This window comes from Balaenoptera physalus (assembly GCF_965194825.1).
Source record: "Balaenoptera physalus genome assembly, chromosome: 1".
Taxonomy (NCBI): domain Eukaryota; kingdom Metazoa; phylum Chordata; class Mammalia; order Artiodactyla; family Balaenopteridae; genus Balaenoptera; species Balaenoptera physalus.
This window is the reverse complement of record NC_138882.1, coordinates 50,629,987-50,649,108: the sequence shown is the minus strand read 5'-3', so window position 1 is coordinate 50,649,108 and position 19,122 is coordinate 50,629,987. Positions and strand designations below refer to the sequence as shown.

Sequence of the window (19,122 nt, the reverse complement as noted above, 5' to 3'; positions counted from 1 at the left end):
AATTTCAAAGATATACAAAAGCAGAGAGAATGTATACAGAATCCCAGTTATCCATCACCCATCTTCAGTCCTTATCAATTCAATGCCTAGTCTTGTTTTATCCCCCTTGATTATTTTGAAGCAAATTCCAGAAATTATATCATTTCTCTGTAAATATTTCTTTCTTTTTTTAAGGTACATTTTAAAAAATTGAAGTATAGTTTATTTACAATGTTGTGTTTCAGGTGTACAGCAAAGTGATTCAGATATACATATATGTATGTACATATATATATATTCTTTTTCAGATTCTTTTCCCTTATAGGTTATTACAAAATATTAAGTATAGTTCCCTGTGCTCTACAGTAGGTCCTTCTTAGTTATCTATTTTATACATAGTTGTGTGTATATGTTAATCCCAAACTCCTAATTTATCCCCCTGCTTCCCTGTTGGTAATCATCAGTTTGTTTTCTATGTCTGTGGGTCTATCTTTGTTTTGTATATAAGTTCATTTGTATCTTTTTTTTTTTTTTTTAGATTCCACATATAAGTGATATCTGACTTATTTCACTCAGTATATTAATCTCTAGGTCCATCCATGTTGCTGCAAATGGCCTTGTTTCATTCTTTTTTATGGCTAATATTCCATTGTGCATATATGTGTGTGTGTATGTACGTATGTATGTGTGTGTGTGAATACACACACACACACACACACACACAGACATATATACAGCACCGCTTTATCTATTCATCTGTTGATGAACATTTAGGTTGCCTCCATGTCTTGGCTATTGTAAATAGTGCTGCTATGAACATTGGAGTGCGTGTATCTTTTCGAATTATGGTTTTCTCTGGTGTAAATATTTCTAAAGGATAGTTTCTGTCCTAATTACCAAAATACAGTTATCACATAAAAAATATTAATAGTAATTTCTTAATATTATTAAGAATATCAGGCAGATATTTAATACTATTAAGAAATTTCTATTAATATATATTTTAAAAGATTTATTACTTTGACTAGAGACACAAATAAGATCAATCATATGATATACTGTGATTGATTAATAAGTCTCTTAATTCTCCATTGATCAATAGTGGTACCATCCAATATGGTAGCCACTAGTCACAAGTAGCTATTTAAATTTAAATTAATTACAATTAAAATGAAATAGTCTGATCTTCAGTCACACTGCCTACATATCAAGTGCTCAGGAGCCACATGAGGTTAGGGGCTACCATACTGGACAGCATAGAGCAATTCACTCATTGAAGAATGTTTTATTGGTTAGAGCTGATCTATAGGTTTCCCCTCCAACTCTTTTATTTTTCTTGTGTTTTCTATTTTCTTTAAAAAATGTTTATTGTCATTATTACTTGATGGAACAAACTGGCTTGCTTGGTTTTTTTGGTCTCCCAGAGTCTGGATTTTACTGATTGTTCTGTGGTATACCTTAACATGGTGTCTGTTTTCTGTATTTCCTGTAAATTTGTAGTTAAATCTAGAGACTTGATCTAAATCAGGTTAAATATTATGTATATATACTTTTTCCCAAGAACACTTTATAGGTGCTGGTGTGTACCTCTTTTAGGAGGGATATATAATACCAGATTGTTTCTCTTTGTAATCTTACTAGCTATTGATGATCATTGCCTAGCCCTGGATCCATGAATTTGTTAAGGTTTACAAAATGGTGATATATATATTTTTAAATTTTATTATTATTTATTTTATTTATGTATTTTTGTCTGCATTGGGTCTTTGTTGCTGTGCGCAGGCTTTCTCTAGTTGCTGTGAGCGGGGACTACTCTTCGTTGTGGTGCACGGGCTTCTCATTACGGTGGCTTCTCTTGTTGCAGAGCACGGGCTCCAGGAGTTGTGGCTCGCAGGCTCTGGAGCGCAGGCTCAGTAGTTGTGGCGCACGGGCTTAGTTGCTCCGCGGCATGTGGGATCTTCCCGGACCAGGGCTCAAACCCGTGTCCCCTGCATTGGCAGGCGGATTCTTAACCACTGGCCACCAGGGAAGCCCAGTGGTGATATTTTAATGCTCTTGTGTTTATTAGCCAGCCTTCTATAAAGAGAAACTTACCTTTGTTAATTCTTTGCATAGGAAAGGTAGGATGATGGCCTAATTCTTTTATTTTATAGTTTGCAAAATAATATTGCTGCTCTAACATTTTCCAAAGATGACCAATGAAATGTTTTTAAGTGTTTTAATGAATTAATATGTTTAAACCTGTTTAGTATGTTTTGGTCCATTGTAGTTTTTATCCATATTAATGATCTGATTTTTAACTTTGACCCAGTAGGAGCCTTTTCAAGTGGTTTCCTCCTTCCTTTTGATATGACCCTCATAGTCTTTGATAGCTTCCTTTCTGTCTGATATGACAAAACTTTCCAGAGTCATCTAACATATTTCCAGCCTGGGAGCTGGAATCAGCCATTTTGCCAAGGAGTCTTGATTCTTTTCGTGATAACCAAGGAGTCTTAATTCCTTTAGAAGCCACATACTAGCACTTCTTTCAAAGTATCATTGCTACTGAGTTATTCATTGTTTTAGACTTTGTTTTTCAGTGGGGAGAAATATATACATACATACCCACATATGCATAAATACATACATGTATGTATATATTTATATTTTAAGATAAAATGCCTCATTCATTAAAGCTTAGATTCTTAGTATACTTTAGACTTGAAAGTGTCTGCTACAGCTGAAAAGGTGAACTGTGATGAATTTTAGGATTGAGTAATACTCTTTAGGTATGGTAACCACAAGTCCACTTCTTTGGGATTAGAGTGTTGGGGGTAGGGAATCTGCCTATACAGATTAAATTTTCATTTTCTTTATTGAAGTTTGAGAGGGAAAACATAGTTTATCACTACGAGACTGAGTGCCAATTTGTGGTTCCTGATGAGAAATTGATCAGCTATGTTCTTGTTACAAAAGGTGCAATCAGTGAGATTGGAAAAGGAAATTGAATTTATATTGGTGTGTTATCACATGCAATTAACTTTGCATATACTCCCGAGGCACATGAATCTTGAGGTTGAAATATCTATACTTTGAATCAGGGCATTGCAAATCTAGTGTGATTAAATATATTTAAGAGTTTCTATTGTTCCACAATTGGTGTGCAATTCTAAAGTATGTTCTTATTAGGCTATTCAAAAAGGAATCTTTTGGTCATTATAATGAGAAAGTGAAATAGCTGAATTTGTGCATTTCTTTTATAAAGGATGGAACAGAATAACGTAATTTATATTGTAAGATTTATTATTTTTATACTCTTATTTTTTCTATATGACATCTCTGTCATCTTAGTAGAACGAGGTTGTTATCCTTTTAGAAGACTACGACTAGTCTTTCTACTTAAGGAAAAATATGATCCCACTCACTCATGACGTGGTAAATAAGTTGGGGTATTTATAGCAGAGAGGAACTTTAAACAATACAAGAATAGCACAGCATATTAGGTAGATATCCTTAGGAACAGTTTATCTACAATGTACACACAATAATCTTCATAAATGAAGTAGTAAGAGAATGATTAATGGAGGAGTTGAGATTTGATTTGGGTCTTGAAGCATAGTTATAGCTGTAGGAGAGGGCTTTCTAGGCACAGAGAAGCAACAGGACAAAACCGAAGGGGTGCAAGTATATAAGACATTCAGGGGGATTCAGTAGAACACTTTAAATGAAGCTGAGGGTTATTACAGGAGAATAGTGAACTCTAAGGATGAGGCCAAATTTCCAAGGGGCTTAAATTTTTTAAAAAGTTGGACTTTATTTGGGAGACCAGTATACCTTAACATTTGGGGCTGTTAGTCTAATGCAGATGAAAATTTAGAGATCATTGTGAATGCTTTGTTCTAGTTTAGCAGTATCCAAAAATAGATAGTTAGAAGTCCAGAGGAATGCAGGCTTTAGGTATGGTACCATCCAGTCTTCAGCTCTGCTAAATAATTTTATGATTCCTGTAATTGTGTCCTCTTCCATGTTGGGAGTCTTCCAGCTGTCTGCCATCAACAATTAGGGTCAGGCTTCCCTGGTGGCTCAGTGGTTAGGAATCCGCCTGCCAATGCAGGGGACACAGGTTCAAGCCCTAGTCCAGGAAGATCCCACATGCCGCGGAGCAACTAAGCCCATGCACCACAACTACTGAGCCCACGTGCCACAATTACTGAAGCCCGCATGCCTAGAGCCCGTGCTCTGCAACAAGAGAAGCCACGGCAATGAGAAGCCTGTGCACCGCAATGAAGAGTAGCCCCCCCCACCACAACTAGAGAAAGCCCACGTGCATCAGTGAAGACCCAAGGCAGCCAAAAATAAGTAATAAAATAAAATAAATAAATTTATAAAAACAAAAACAAAAAACAGTTAGGGTCACGTGCTCCCTTCAAGATATTGGAAAAAGCAGATTCATAATTTTTAAAAAATTATTATTGAAATATAGTGGTTTACAATATTGTTAGTTTCAGGTGTACAGCATAGTGATTCAGTATTTTTGCAGATTATATTCTGTTATACATTATTACAAGGTAATGGGTATAATTCCCCATGCTATACAGTATATCCTTGTTGCTTGTCTATTTTGTATATAGTAGTTTGTATCTGTTAATCCCATACACTAATTTGTCCCTCCCCCTTCCCTCTCCCCTTTGGTAACCACAGGTTTGTTTTCTATAGCAGATTCATAATTTTTAATTAGCTACATGACCCAGAATATGCACAGAAGCATTCTTTTTTTCCTGAGATAAATTGACATAAGATAAAATTAACCATTTTAAAGTGTACTGTCATCCAGTGGCATTTAATACGTTCACAGTGTTGTTCAACCATCACCTTTATCAAGACACAGAGCATTTTAAAATGGAATTTACATAAACTGAAAACGAGGTTTACTACAAAGTAATTTTTGGCATATGTTTTTGCTTGCTAGTTCTTCAGTCAGTCTATATTACTTGTAGAAATATATTTCTTTTTAAATTCTCCCTTGCATTCATATTTAAGATTATAATTTGGGGGAATCAAAGAATTAACTGTAAGGATAGAATTTTTCTTGTTTTGATAGTAGTTAGAAAATAAAGAAGGTCAGAAAACCTGAATAGAATTTTTGTTCACTTTTGAATAGAACGAAGTAGTTTAACTTAGACTTGTTTTTTCAAATTAGAACTATGCAGAGAGGCATTTAGAGTTGGTAAATTCTAGTTTTTAAAGTGCCTACACAACACCATCTGAATAGGGCTTGGGGATATAGGACCTCATTCTTCTCTGTTCTTACTTATACATTGTGTGTTATGGACCTAGAAAGGTAAAGGTTGTGCTTCCTGATTTTAGTTTTCTTTTTCTTGTTCTTACCCTAACTCTCCAAAAACTCTATACAATGTTAATTTGGAACATCCCAGTAGAAGCAGTGTGTTGATTGTTGCAAACATAAATTCTGGGCATTCATGCAAAATATTTTAGATTTTAACTTTTATTTCTTAGAAGAGATCTTTCGGGGTTCTGATTTTGCTCATGAATGTCTTTAATCTGTATACTAATTTTTTCTCATGGTCACTTGTTCCTTCTGTGGAGGTGGTAGTGTTGGTGCTAAAGTAGTAACATGAGGAGGATGGCAGTGATATTTCTAATTAGTGTTTCCTAGTTAGTTCTTTTAGAACCCCTAGTGAGAAACAATTAGGTCAAATTAATTTAGAAAAGCTAAGAAGACTATTTAAGGCACTATATTCAGTCAATATGATACTATGCAGCTTAATTGAACATGTATTACAAATATGAATTTTCAGAATTATCAGATGGGTTTAATAATTAGCCAATAGTTTTTGCCTGCTGTTCCTATAAACAGTAGCATCTCAGTTGCACATCTTTTATGATTTAAAAGACTGAGTCTAAAGAAGTATCTTTAATTTCTTGCTTTTGTTTCACTTAACAAACACTTAGTGATTATGTACTGTGTTCATTTGAGGTAGTGCAAAGGATTGGAAATAGATATTGGTGATGGTTGCACAACATTGTAAATATACTTAATACCACTGAATTGTACACTTAAAATTGGTTAGAATGGTAAATTTTAGGTTACCATATAAAGAAAAGAAAGAAAAATCTCATCAGTAAATATATATTTCTGGAATGATTTCTTTGTAGTTATGAAATTTTTTTTTTAAATTAATTAATTAATTTATTTATGGTTGTGTTGGGTCTTCGTTTCTGTGCGAGGGCTTCCTCTAGTTGTGGCAAGCGAGGTCCACTCTTCATCGCGGTGCGCGGGCCTCTCACTATCGCGGCCTCCCTTGTTGGGGAGCACAGGCTCCAGACGCGCAGGCTCAGCAATTGTGGCTCACGGGCCTAGTCGCTCCACGGCATGTGGGATCTTCCCAGACCAGGGCTCGAACCCGTGTCCCCTGCATTGGCAGGCAGATTCTCAACCACTGCGCCACCAGGGAAGCCCTATGAAATTTTTTAGTGAAGATTTTGTTACAAGATTATTTTTAATCCTATACTCCTGGTGTAACTGATTCCTACTTTTAGCCATAAGTATTTAGAAGAAGAACAGGAAAATATAACCTCGTTATGACTTTTCTTAGTTTTGAAAGTCCTAGCCATGGCAATCAGAGAAGAAAAAGAAATAAAAGGAATCCAAATTGGAAAGAAGAAGTAAAACTGTCACTGTTTGCAGATGACATGATACTATACATAGAAAACCCTAAAGATGCCACCAGAAAACTACTACAGCTAATCAATGAATTTAGTAAAGTCACAGTATACAAAATTAATACACAGAAATCTCTTGCATTCCTATACACTAACAATGAAAAATCAGAAAGAGAAATTAAGGAAACAATCCCATTTACCACTGCAACAAAAAAAATAAAATACCTAGGAATAAACCTACCTAAGGAGGCAAAAGACACTGATGAAAGAAATCAAAGATGACACAAACAGATGGAGAGATATACCATGTTCTTGGATTGGAAGAATCAACATTGTGAAAATGATGATCTACCCAAAGCAATCTACAGATTCAATGCAATCCCTATCAAACTACCAGTGACATTTTTCACAGCACTAGAACAAAAAGTTTTACAATTTGTATGGAAACACAAAAGACCCCAAAGAGCCAAAACAATCTTGAGAAAGAAAAATGGAGCTGGAGGAATCAGGCTCCCAGACTTCAGACTATTTTACAAAGCTACAGTAATCAAGGCAGAATGGTACTGGCACAAAAACAGAAATATAGATCAATGGAACAGGATAGAAAGCCTAGAGATAAACCCACACACCTACGGTCATCTTATCTTTGACAAAGGAGGCAAGAATATACAATGGAGAAAAGACAGCCTCTTCAATAAGTGGTGCTGGGAAAACTGGACAGCTACACGTAAAAGAATGAAATTAGAACACTTCCTAACACCATACACAAAAACAAACTCAAAATGGATTAAAGACCTAAATGTAAGGCCAGACACTATAAAACTCTTAGAAGAAAACATAGGCAGAACACTCTTTGACATAAATCACAGCAAGATCCTATTTGACCCACCTCCTAGAGTAATGAAAATAAAAATAAATAAATGGGACCTAATGAAACTTAAAAGCTTTTGCACAGCAAAGGAAACCATAAACAAGACAAAAAGACAACCCTGAGAATGGGAGAAAATATTTGCAAAGGAAGCAACTGATAAAGGATTAATCCCCCAAATATACAAGCAGCTCATGCAGCTCAATATCAAAGAAAACAACCCAATCAAAAAATGGGTGGAAGACCTAAATAGACATTTCTCCAGGGAAGACACACAGATTGCCAACAAACACATGAAAAGATGCTCAGCATCACTAATTATTAGAGAAAAGGAAATCAAAACCACAATGAGGTATCACCTCACACCAATCAGAATGGCCATCATCAAAAAATCTACAAACAATAAATGCTGGAGAGGGCATGGAGAAAAGGGAACCCTTTTGCCCTGTTGGTGGGAATGTAAATTGATACAGCCACTATGGAGAACAATATGGAGGTTCCTTAAAAAACAAAAAATAGAACTACCATATGACCCAGCAGTCCCACTACTGGGCATATACCCTGAGAAAAACATAGTTCAAAATGATACATGTACCCCAGTGTTCATTGCAGCACTATTTACAATAGCCAGGACATGGAAGCAACCTCAGTGTTTGACAGATGAATGGATAAAGAAGATGTGGTACATATATACAGTGGAATATTAGCCATAAAAAGGAACGAAATTGGGTCATTTGTAGTGATGTGGATGAACCTAGAGTCTGTCATACAGAGTGAAGTAAGTCAGAAAGAGAACAACAAATATTGTCCATTAACGCGTATATATGGAATCTAGAAAAATGGTACTGATGAACTTATTTGCAGGGCAGGAAAAGAGACACAGAAGTAGAGAACGGACTTGTGGACACAGGGTGGGAAGGGGAGGGTGGGACGAATTGAGAGAGTAGCATTGACATATATACACTACCATGTGTAAAACAGATAGCTAGTGGGTAGCTTCTGTATAGCACAGGGAGCTCAGCTCCGTGCTCTGTGATGATCTAGAGGGGTGGGATGGGGACTGGGAAGGAGGCTCAAGAGGGAGGGGATATATGTATACATACAGCTGATTCACTTTGTTCTACAGCAGAAACTAACACAACATTGTAAAGCAATTATACTCCAATAAAGAAAAAAAGATTATTGAGAAGTATAAAAAATTTTTTTAAATGAATGTATTATTTAAAATATCATGCCATTAAAAATTACAAACTATTTCATAAAGATAACATTTAATTTTCTAAGGGTAAAATTAAACATTTTGTTTTTATACAAAAAGTTTCCCCCCAAATGAAATGAAGTCTAATTTGCATTTACAAGAAATCTTCAAATACCTGTAGTCTTACCAGCATGTAAACTGACAAGAAAAGCAGTTTTTCTCTTTTTTTCCCCCTGGTTAATATATGTTTTTAAAAGCTTTATTGTGGTATAATTGATATTCAAGAAACTGTACATATTTAAAGTGTAGAGTTGATGTAATGATATTTGTATACACTGATGAAACCACCACTTAATCAAGATAGTGAACTATTACTCCCAAAAGTTTCCTCATACCTTTTTATAATCCCTCTTTCCCACTCCACCCCATCCTACCCCTCCTCAATCAGTGATCTGCTTTTTTCCACTATCAATCAGTTGCATTTTCTAAAGTTTAATGTAATTGTATTTATTTATATAGCATGTACCCTTGTTTGGCTTTTTTCATTCAGCCTAATTATTTTGAGATCTACAGTGATTGTTCCATCTTACATTCCCTCTTACAGTGTATAAACATTCTGTTTTTCCTGTGTCCTCACCAATACTTGGTATAGTCAGTCTAATGTTAACTATTTTAATAGGAACATAGCGGTATTTCATTGCAGTTTAATTTACATTTCTCTAATGACTAACGATATTGAACATTTTCCTTGTGCTTATTTGCCATTTGTATATCTTCTTTGATGAAGTGTCTGTTCAAATCTTTTGCCCATTTTTAAAATTAGGTTGTTCGTTTTCTTATTCGTTAGTTTTGAGAATTCTTTTTATATTCTGTATACCAGATCTTTATCAGATGTAACCTTTGCAGAAGTTATCTCCCAGTCTGTAGCTTGTCTTTTCATTCTCTTAAAAGTGTCTTCTCCAGAGTGGAAGTTTTAAAATTTTGATGTAGTCTAATTCATCAGCTTGTTCTTATATGGATCAGGCTTTTGGTCAACTCTAAGAATTCTTTGTTTAATTCAAGGTACTGTGGACCGAATGTTTGTATTCCTCCCAATTCTTATGTTTAAGCCTAATCCTTAGTGTGATGACATTTGGGGTGAGGCCTTTGGGAGGTAATAGGTCTTGAGAGAAGAGCCCTCATGAGTTAGATTATTGCCTTTATAAGAAGAGACATGAGAGAGCTTGCTTCCTTTCTCTACTCTCTGCTTTGTGAAGATGCAACAAGAAGGCACCCTACTGCAAGCCAGAAATAGTCTCACCAGAATCTGAGCATGCTGGCACCAAGATCTCAGACTTCCCAGCTTCCAGAACTGTAAGAAATAAATTTCTGCTGTTTAAGCCACCCATTCTATGGCACTTTGTTATAGTAGTCCAAACTGAGACACAAGGTCACAAATATTTTCTTCTATCTTTTCATAACTAAAAGCGTTATAATTTTAGGCTTTGCATTTAGGTCTGTGGTCCATTTTTTTTTTTTTTTTTTTTTTAAATTTTTATTTATTATGTTTATTTTTGGCTGTGTTGGGTCTTCGTTTCTGTGCAAGGGCTTTCTCTAGTTGTGGCAAGTGGGGGCCACTCCTCATCGCGGTGCGCGGGCCTCTCACTATCGCGGCCTCTCTTGTTGCGGAGCAGAGGCTCCAGACGCTCAGGCTCAGTAGTTGTGGCTCACGGGCCCAGTTGCTCCGCGGCACGTGGGATCCTCCCAGACCAGGGCTCGAACCCGTGTCCCCTGCACTGGCAGGCAGACTCCCAACCACTGCGCCACCAGGGAAGCCCCTGTGGTCCATTTTGAATTAATTTTTTGTATATGATATGATTTATGGGAAAAAAAATTAACTTTTGCGTACTGCTGTCAATTATTCCAATACCATTTGTTGAAAAAGCTATCCTTTTCTTCAGTATATTGTCTTTGCATGTTTGTCAAAAATGTGTGGGTCCATTTCTTGATTACCAAAGCTTTAATAAGTCTTGAAATCAGATCGTGTTAGTCCTCCAGTTTGTTCTTTTCCAAAGTTGTTTTGGTTATTCTAGGTCTTTTGCAATTCCATGTGAATTTTATAACAAGGTGTATATTTCTATTAAAAAAAAAAAAGCCTGCTGGGATTTGTGAATATGTTGAATCTTTAAATTTGGGGAAAATTGACATCTTAACTATATGCTGTCAATTCTGTTTAATCTTCCATATGATGAATAAAGTATATCTCTTCATTTAGGTGTTCTTTAATTTCTTTCAGCAGTGTTTTGTAGTTTTCAGTGCACAGGTTTTTTACATCTTCAGTCAGATTTATCCCTAAGTATTTAACATTTTTTGATGCTACTGTAATGGTTTTGTCTTTCCATTTCAGTTCCTAATTATTTGCTTTTAGTATACAGAAGTACAGTTGATTTGTATATATTGATCTTGTATCCTGCAACTTGGCTAAACCCACTTCTTAGTTCTGGTAGCTTTTTTGTAGATTCCATCAGATTTTCTATACAGACCATCATGCCATCTGCTAGTAAAAACAGTTTTACCTCTACCTTGCCAATCTGGATGTCTTTTGTTTCTTTTTCTTGACTGATTACACCGGGTAGAATCACTAATATAATGTTGGATAGAAGTGGTGAGATTGGACATCTCTTCTACTGCTCATTTGCTGAGAGTTTTTATCAGAGTAAGTAATGTTACTATTGGTGGGAATGTAAGTTGGTGCAGCCACTATGGAAAACAGTATGGAAGTTCCTCAAAAAAAATAAAAATAGAGTTGCCATATGATCCAACAATCCCACCCCTGGGCATATATCCAGACAGAACTATAATTCAAAAAGATACATGCACCTGTATGTTCATAGTAGCACTATTCACAATAGCCAAGTCATGGAAACAACCTAAAGGTCCATCGACAGATGAATGGATAAAGAAGTTGTGGTACATATATACAATGGAATACTACTCAGCCATAAAAAAGAATGAGGGGCTTCCCTGGTGGTGCAGTGGTTAAGAATCCGCCTGCCAATGCAGGGAACACAGGTTCAAGCCCTGGTCTGGGAAGATCCCACATGCCACGGAGCAACTAAGCCCGTGCGCCACAACTACCGAGCCTGCACTCTAGAGCCCATGAGCCACAACTACTGAGCCCACATGCCACAACTACTGAAGCCTGTGTGCCTGGAGCCCATGCTCTGCAACAAGAGAAGCCACTGCAATGAGAAGCCTGCGCACTGCAACGAAGAGTAACCCCCACTCGCCACAGCTAGAGAAAGCCTGCGCACAGCAACAAAGACCCAACACGGCCAAAAATAAAAACAAGTAAAAAAAAAAAAAAAAAAGAACGAAACAATGTCTTTTGCAGCAACATGGATGGAACTAGAGATTATCATACTAGGTGGAGAAAGTCAGACAGAAAGACAAATGCCATGATATCACTTATATGTGGAATCTAAAATCTGACACAAATGACCTTATCTATGAAATGGAAACAGATTCACAGACATAGAGAACAGACTTGTGGTTGCCAAGCGGGAGGGGAAGTGGGGGAGAGATGGACTGGGAGTTTGGGATTAGCAGATGCAAACTATTATATATAGAATGGATAAACAACAAGGTCCTACTATATAGCACAGGGAACATATTCAATATCCAGTGATAAACCATAACGGAAAAAGAATATAAAAAAGAATATGTATATGTATAACCAGAACACTTTTCTGTACAGCAGAAATTAACACAACATTGTAAATCAACTATACTTCAATAAAACTTTTTAAAAGTAAGTAGTGTTAGACTTCATCAAGTGCTTTTTCCACATCTGTTGAGATGATCATATAACTTTTGTTTTTTTAGTTTGTTAATATGGTGAATTAAATCGCTTGATTTTCAAATGTTAAATCAACCACTCATTCCCAGGATAAACCCCATGTCTTAGTCTGTTTAGGCTGCTGTACCAAAATATTATAAACTGAGTGGCTTCTAAACAACAATTTTTCACAGTTCTGGGGCCTGGGAAGTCCAAAATCAGTGAGCTGACAGATTTGGTGTCTGTTGAAGACCCACTTCCTCTTTGACAGTCATTTTCTTACCATAACCTCATGTGGTGGAAGGGATGAGGGATCTCTGTGGGATCTCTTTTATAAGAGCACTGATCCCATTCATGAGGGCTCAACCGTTAGGACCTAAGCACTCCCCAAAGACCCCACCTCCTAATATCATCACATTGGGCATTAGGAATCATATGAATTTGGGGGGGGACACAAATATTCAGTCTATAGCACCCCACTTTGTCACCACATACCTTTTTTATATATTGCTGAATTAGATTCACTAAAATTTCATTAGAACTGTTACATCTGGGACTTCCCTGGTGGTCCAGTAGTAAAGAATCTGCCTTCCAATGCGGGGAACGCAGTTTTGATCCCCGGTCTGGGAACTAAGATCCCACATGCCGCGGGGCAGCTAAGCCCATGTGCCACAACTACTGAGCTTGCGTGCCTCAACAGAGAGCCCGCGTGCTGCAAACTACAGAGCCCGTGCATCCTGGAACCCACACGCTGCAACTAGGGAGAGAAAATCCACGCATCACAGCAGAGAGCCCCGCACGCCGCAACAAAGAAAAACATCTCGCATGCCTCAACGAAGATCCCACGTGCTGCAACTAAGACCTGACTCAGCCAAAAATAAATAAATAAATAAATAAATAAAAGTAGAATTTTTACATCTATATTCATATAGGATATTTGTCTATAGATATCTTTTCTGGTAATGTCTTTGTCATGTTTTGGCATCAGGGTAATGTTGGCATCATAGAATGAGTTGGGAAAAATTCTTTCCTCTTTAATTTTCTGGAAGGGTTTGTATTGAATTGGGATTATTCTTCCTTAAATGTTCGATAAAATTCAACAATGAAGTCATTTGGGCCTGCAGTTTTCTCTGTGCAAAGGTTTAAATAAGGATATTTAGATTATCCGTTCTTCTTGAGTGAACTTTGGTAGTTGATGTCTTTTAAGGAATTAGCATATTTAAATTGTTGAACTTATAGGTATGAAGTTACTTATAATATTTCCATATTATTATTTTACTAGCTGTAGAATCTGTAGCTGTGTTACCTTGTTCATTCCTGTTATTGGCAATTTGTGTCCTCTTTTTTATTAACTTAACAGTCTGGCTAGAGGTTTATCAATTTTATTGTTCTCCTCAAAGAACCAGCCTTCGGTTTCATTGATTTTTCTTGCTCTGTTTTGTTTTGTTTTGTTTTGTTTGTTTTTCTATTTTATTGCTTTCCTCGTTGATCTTTATTATTTCCTTTTTTTCTGTTTACTTTGAGTTTAATTTGCTCTTCTTTTTCTAGTTTTTTAAGGTGAAAGCTTTATTTCCAGTGTTACCCTTTTCTGTTGATCAGCCCTTCTAATCAGCATTTTAATCAGTGTCTTTGTTGATAATGCTAGTAATAGTATTTCAACCACTTCTTGAGTTGGAAAGAATAGCTAATATTCTGAAGTATCAATTTGAACCCATCTTAGGCTAAGATGGTGGCCTAAACAAATCAAGATGCAGGCTAATTAAGAAAAATCTCAAATCTTATATTCAGTGCCAAAAAATCAATTTGGAAAGTATGGGATAAGGGAGATCAACTTTATGCAGTATTGGTTAAGCATAGTCAGTAGGATCCACAGTGCTGGATAACCAGGTATAGTTATCTGAATGTAATGTGGCCACAGAAAATCTAATTTGATCAAAGTCTTTATTAATGTAAATACAGTGTTTAGAAAAAAGAAGGTAATAAACCCACTCTTCTTTACTGAATTGACCATTTCTAGAATCTCGTATTTAATTCTGAGCACCACACTAAAGGATTTAGACACATTAGAACTCTTGGACAGAGTAAGCAGATTTGTAAGTGGACAAACCATGCCATAATGAGTCTTGGAATCGTAAGATGTTAAGAGTGTTTATGGATCTTGGAGACTGCTTTATTTTTCAGTTTAAGAAATCAAAGCTAGGAGCTGTCTTTTGGTTAACTCAATGTCACACACATAATCAGTACCAAGTGTTGGATTTTCAGTTTCCAGAGATCATTTCAGCATTCTTTCCACTGACCCATCCTGTCATCAAAATATGGTCAGAAGAGGTGTGTGGGAGGTTTTGAAATGAGGAAAGATCAATGATCAACAATAAAATGTTGTAATAAACTTGTTTTAATCTTAACAAAAAAGATTGAGCTATCTGTGTGGTTCCCAGTTCCTGTAGGTAGTCAGTGGGAGACTGGACTGGGCATCCCTAGTGTGAAATATTGTAGATGGATTCATGTGTCAGGTAAACTATAGGCCATATCAGCTGCAGAATTCTTTCTGAGTCCATTTCTTCTTTTGGTAGCTGCCATAGTCACTCTTATGAGCATTCTCATACTGCTGCCATTTCCCCCAATACTAAAGTAGTGCTGCCACCAGCTTGGAATTCCTACGGGTGACTTGTGAAAGACAGGCACTTTTTTCAGTTCTAAGGCAGGCTTATCTCTTCCTGTCCATATTAGGGCCATTTTCTTTTCCTTTTTTTGGGGTGTCAGGCATGATCTTTGGGAAGTTTCGTTACTTCTACTTTATAAGAAGAAACAGGTTTTTCTCTCTGCTTTGTTCAGAAGATGACTTCCTTTCTTCCAGAGCATTTGTGCTTCTACCCTAGCCCTGTTTCCCAAGTTGGAGTCTCAATTTCATTGCTCTTTATATGTATTTGAGTGCTAAAATCAGTACTTTCTAATGGTGACATTTAGCGGCATATATGATAAATATAAACCAACTCATAGATGTAAGTAATGACATTTTAGATGTTTCATAAAGAGTGTTCTCTGATCTGTTGAATTATTTTACGACTTATGAGCAGAAAGTGTTTTGTGGCCAAATAAGGTTGTAAAACATTTAATAAAACAAAAATAGAATTTTCTACTATTCTTTATTAATATTATTATTATTTTTAATTCTAGGGCATTTTAGGGCTTTTCTTACTTACTATTTAGTTTACATTGTGACCATCAAAGAGGAAGAGATATAGTATTTAATGTTTCACAAATTTATTTGACCATGAAACCCTTTTTTCTTTTTAGGGACTAAAGTTCTGTGAGGCACTTTGGGAAAAGTTGACCTTGTCTGTTTCCCTTAATTTAGAAGATGAGGTTACTAGGACCTAGAGAGATGAACCAAATTTCAAATTTCCAGGGTCACTAGTTAGTGATTAAGAAATTACAGTTCTTCTGATCAATTTTAGGACTCTTGCAACTAAAAGGTAATGTACCATCTTTTTATATTTGATATATTTCTCATTGTTATTTTTTCCCCTACCTCTTACCCATTCTTTTTCCTTCTTCCTTACTTTTTTGCTCTCTTGTCAGTCCTCTCTCATTCCCTTACATGGTCAAAACATTTGAAATTGTGGTTTTATATGGCTTTGCAAATCATTCTTTTTCTCTTAGAATTAAGCTTTCCTTTTTGTTGGTTGAAACCTAAATATATTGTTTTTCAAAAGCAACCTCCATTGTGCAATTTTTAAAAAGTATCCTCAGAATTGTAGAAATCTTCAAATGTATATGAATAATTTTAATTTTCTGTAACTTCTAACTGTGCAAAGTGTGACTCTAAGGTTACTTTCATTCTAACATTTAATGTAGGGGCTAAATATGGAAGTTTTCATTGATTGCTAAGGTAAGTAGGTATATGAAGTAATTTGGGAGCATGAGTTGCTTTGAGGAGTGTAAGTCTGAGTGAAGGGTGGATCTTATTTACATTTAAAATTAGTTAACTTGGGAGGCTGTCTTTTCTCCTTGCCATTTACAATGAGAAAAATGAAATAAAATGTACTTTGTTTTACTAAAATAGTAATGCTGATGTATGTAAAAATATTTTTAATGTGAATAATTTTTATTTTCTGGGTATTATAAATTACACTTGTTTAGTTTTTTTATGGTGAAATATAAGTATCTATATACCTCCTCAAGGTACAGTTCCAACTTTATAACTGTGGAACACTGAGTAGGCTCAGATGCTTATTGTGGTTACTTTTTAATTTAATGAAGTCTTTGACAAGTAATTAAAATTCGGGGTGCACTGGATGTTGCTTGTCAATACTTGTTTCTTGGTATCTTTGGCCTGTAGACACTGTCCAACTTGTCGGTTTTTATGAGAATTTAAGTTACAGTAAACATGAGTTAGTTAATTTAGTGGATGGTGACAAATTCATAGGATATTGGGGAATAGTGAGCCAGTGTTTGGAAGAAAAGGAGTTGAGATTAATTTCAGTTCAGAGGCACAATTGTTAGTGCCATTAATGGGTTAAAAACTATTAAAGAGGGGCTTCCCTGGTGGCGCAGTGGTTGAGAATCTGCCTGCTAATGCAGGGGACACGGGTTCGAGCCCTGGTCTGGGAAGATCCCACATGCCATGGAGCAACTAGGCCCGTGAGCCACAACTACTGAGCCTGCGCGTCTGGAGCCTGTGCTCCGCAACAAGAGAGGCCGCGATAGTGAGAGGCCCGTGCACTGCGATGAAGAGTGGCCTCCGCTTGCCACAACTAGAGAAAGCCCTCGCACAGAAACGAAAACCCAACACAGCCAAAAATAAATAAATAAATTAATTAATTTTAAAAAATTTAAAAAATGTCATGTATTAAAAAACATTTTTAAAAAACTATTAAAGAATAAAATACTTTGTTCCATAGGTATAAATAAAAGCTGTCTATTGATAAATGTAATGAAGTGAATTTGTAACTTTTTGCAGAACTTGTTAACTTGTTTTGTTACCTTACAAATTCAGTTCTGTGAGTTGTGCTTTTTTATGCCTTGTTAAAGTATGTTTGTGTTTATTTAATAATAATTGCACAGGGAGCTCAGTTCAGTGCTCTGTGATGACCTAGATGAGCAGGATGGGACGGGGGGTGGGTGGTGTCGGAGGGAGGTTCAAGAGCGAGGGGATATATGTATGCATATAGCTGATTCACTTCATGTACAGCAGAAACTAACACAACATTGTAAAGCGATTATAGTCCAATTTTAAAAAAATGTATAGAACAACCTAAAAAAAAAAATTGTGCTTTTAGCATAGTTACTCCAATGCTTGGCTTCTTTTCTGCTGTCGTATAGATTGTGAATGTAGTCGACACTTTAAAGATTATAGAGTAGGATTCCAGATTATTTTAGGTGAATTGATAAAGTACTTATCGTGAATATTTCTCAAATTTTATTTCTGTTATGGTCAATAGTTACAGATGTTAATCATATAAACTGAGCTTTTTGTGGGTCTTTAATAATTTTTAAGAGTGTGTAAGAGATTGTGAGACTAAAACAGTTTTTAAATTATTGGTCTAGGCCACTGTTTGATTTAGGAATGAGCTTGTGACCATTTTGCCAAATAAAACCTGAGGTGAGGATTTCTACAATATGGATTTTGTGTAGGTTTCCTTGCTTTTATAAAAAGAGATAGAAGAGAAGTAGTAAATTCTTTTCCACCTAGATATTTGTTGTGTGGTGATATTATGCCTGAAACTGCTGCAGCCATCTTCTGATTATGAGGGGAACAGCTGACATGCTGAGGGTGGCTGAGCAAAAAGATGGAAAGAATCTGAATCCTTGATGATGTGATGATGTTGACCTGAAATTAATCCTGGAATTGCCCTACTTCCAGACTTCTTGTTATGTGAGATAATGAATTTCTTTCTTGTTTAAGCCATTTCTTCTTTAAGTCTTATTTGCAGTGAAAAGCATTTATCTGAAATAGCTTCATTCTGACCCAACAAATTCACTAGTATTTCTATTTATAGCATGTATGTTTTTACCTGAGACATATTTCTGTGTCAGAAACTTTATTTTCAGAGAGAGGAATAGGGATGCGGATATCTGGACAACGAGTTACTTTTGCCTTTTTGATTTTGTGCATCCTAGTTCTATGGTTTTGGAATGCCTTTTGTCTTGAAATGTAACCAAAAAACTCCTACTCCCAGCTAAATGTCATGTCTTTTTCTGATCTTTCTTCATTTGTCTTCTCATGAAACTTTTATGCATAATTTTCTTATAGTACTGATAATATCATTATAATTATTTTTGTACTTTCTTCTAATAATTCAAGAATTCCTCAAAGGTAGGGCTTTATTTTATTCAGCTTCATATTATGGTTTCCGATACATAGTAGATAGACCATTGTAGAAAATGTTTTAGTAAAATTGTGGGGTACTGTTGGGCAACTGGCTTGGCCACATCTCACTGAACCAATTAGATTAATCCTTAAATAAAGTGACAAAGGCCAGAGAGTTTGAAACCATTGCCTGAAGTTTTGTATTGGATTATCTCAGAAAAATCCTGAGGGGTATACTCACATGTATGTCCTTAAACACGTAGAGGGAGATATGAGTGGTCAGT

General features: G+C 36.0%; 1 protein-coding gene across 4 annotated transcripts in view; it reads left to right on the top strand.

The window, feature by feature from the left end:
• The window catches only part of XPR1 (xenotropic and polytropic retrovirus receptor 1), a 198,998-nt gene that overhangs the window by 37,020 nt on the left and 142,856 nt on the right, over positions 1 to 19,122 (top strand). The window contains exon 3 of one of the 4 annotated variants that reach the window (XM_082465313.1): positions 15,823 to 16,001. The exons of the other annotated variants lie outside the window; for them this stretch is intronic. The gene's annotated coding sequence lies outside the window, so the exon portion shown is untranslated. The remainder of the gene's footprint in view (positions 1 to 15,822; positions 16,002 to 19,122) is intronic. 4 annotated transcript variants of the gene reach the window in all.